The sequence below is a fragment of the Lycium barbarum genome, chromosome 10, assembly GCF_019175385.1.
Source record: "Lycium barbarum isolate Lr01 chromosome 10, ASM1917538v2, whole genome shotgun sequence".
NCBI lineage: Eukaryota > Viridiplantae > Streptophyta > Magnoliopsida > Solanales > Solanaceae > Lycium > Lycium barbarum.
Window position 1 is genome coordinate 102,367,128 of NC_083346.1, and position 2,721 is coordinate 102,369,848.

Below are 2,721 nucleotides of genomic sequence, written 5' to 3' on the forward strand. Positions count from 1 at the left end.
TTCAGCAACAACAGCAACACGATTTTCATTATCGCCTTTTTTCTTTTGCCTTTTCTGGTCTCTCTTAAACTTGTAGCAATGCTTCTTGATGTGCCCTTTCAAGTGACAATAGTCACATGTAAGATTCTTGTACCTGGAGGATCTTGACTTTCTTCTACTTTTGCCTCTGTCATTCTGACCTCTGAAGTTACTTCTCCCCCTGTCTTCAGTAACCAAAACATCGAAGTGTGAAGTTGAAGAAGACGAAGCTTGAGATCTTCTTCTCATCTCTTCATTCAAAACACCACTCTTAGCATATTCCATAGTTACACCATCACTGGGAGCAAAATTAGTCAAAGAAACTCGAAGAGTTTCCCGAGAGTCTGGCAGAGAATTAAAAAGCCAAAGTCCCTGTATTTCTTCATCAAACTTGACACCCATTCTAGACAGCTGATCAAGGACACTCTGAAAATCATTGATATGATCAGAAATAGGGCTGCCCTCTTTGTTTCTAATATTCATCAGTTGTTTCAGTAGGAACAACTTATTATTGCCAGTCTTCGAAGTATAAAGTGTCTCGAGCTTTTCCTATAAGCTTTTAGCATTTGTCTCATTCACAATATGATTTCGAACATTATCTTCAACCCATTGCCTAATATAGCCACAAACCTGTAAGTGCTCAAATTCCCAATCCTCATCTTCAATAGACTCGGGTTTCTTAGAAGCAAACACAGGTAAATGCAATTTCTTGACAAATAGAAGATCTTTTATCTTGCTTTTTCAAATATGGTAATTACTGCCATTTAAACAAATCATCTTGTTCATATTTGCCTCCATCATTCAAATAGACAATTGACACAACCAAATACAACCACAAGCTCTGATACCACTTTGTTGGGAAGAAACAAGCAATAACCAAATTGCACGACGAGGTAACAGCGGAAGAAATACCCAAGTCAAAACTTCCTACACTATTTAAACCAAGAGAAGACAATAAACACTAGCACAAATGGAAATCCGGGCAGCAGCTAAACCAACAATAAAATAGCAAAGTAAGCAAAAATAAATCAATTGCAAGAGACACCAAATTTCATGGTAAAACCCCTTCAACGTGAAGAGGAAACATCCACGGGACCTCCGACCCACAAAATATCCACTATAATCACCAAGAGTTACAACAATGTTCTCCAAATGTCTACAACAACAAAGCCAAACACGGAGCAACAATACATAAAAAATAGCACCAAAACTAGCGAAGAAAGGAGAGAAATCACCCCCAAAAATGAGCTACTGTTCGTACTCGAAAACTGGAGCTACAAACCACAAAATCGGATCTCCACCGTTGCAATCTCAGAACCGGATGTTGAGAACCCCCAGTTCAAATTTTAGCACGATCCAACGTTTAACGAATCGGGAAACACAATTTAAAGTGGATTGCTGTAGCAGAAAATTTCTGGATGAAAATCTGCTTTCTCTCTCACGTTTTTTTCTCTATATGACTGCTATGGATTCACTCTTGTGTTCTCAAAATAAGACCTAAATTGATCTTATATATAGAGGAAATTTTGGGCAAAATTGGCCTGGTCCAAATTGGATTGGGTTTTATTAATCCAATTCCACATAGGAAGGGAAAACCCAAAAACCTAACACCACTTTTATGAAAATACACTTAGAAACACTTTTTAAAAGCTTGGTCAAACACTAATTGTTGGTCAGAAGTGTTCTTTAAATTAATTGGCCAAATACAAACTCTTTCTCACCAAAAGTATTTTTTCAAATAAGCTAATTTTAGAAACTTGATCAAACAGACTATTATTTAGGGTCAAATTACATTAAAAATTAACAGATCTACTCCCAATATATCCACTTTGCTCCAATGGATTTTTTCTATATTACTAGCTTTGATGAGATCCAAATACTGGAAATTGTTTGATTAGGCAAAGAAGAAAAAGACGACGACCTCATTCTATTGGTGAAATGTTTGAAAGTCATTTTTTCCAGTGTTTTAAAAGGCGAAGGCGTAAGGCGGGGCGTTTTACGTCTGCCTCAGTGAGGCGTAAGCCCCGAGGCACGGGGCGTAAGCCTCATGGGGTTTTAATTTTTAGTATTTTATAAAATGATATAATTATAATCAATACTTTTAAATAGGTGAAATAGCGTAAAAAATGAAGAAAACTATAAATAAGTGATATATATAGCAATATGAACAAAGTATTAGGCATTCTAGCAATAAAAAAAAGCCTTGACTTTTAAATTTAATGTTTCAGTTCCTTTTTAAAACATTTGAGTAATTACATGTTGACTTTTGAGAATTTGGGCATTATACTAAGGACTTATTTAACAAATTTCGTTTTACTTTGAAAAAAATTTATGGGCTTACGCCCCAAACGCCCGGGCGTACGCCCCAAACGCCCAGGCGTACGCCCCGAATTGCTGGGCGTACGCCTTTCGATACTTTCGCCCCCCACCATAGCCTCGGGGCAATTTAGGTACGCCTCGCATCGAGGCTCGCCCCGAAAACGCCTTTTAAAACACTGATTTTTTTTTGCTGCCGTTAATCAGAAAATTTTGTGTTGCCATTTATCAGAAAAAGACAACTTGGAGGCAGCTTTTATATTGAATGTAGACAGAGACAGAGTTGTGCATTCCAAGAATGTGATACGATAGATATTCGAATGATTTCTGTGTGCATTCGAGTTAGTGCCATACCGCTAATATTTCCAGGAAATACAAAGTCTTAAA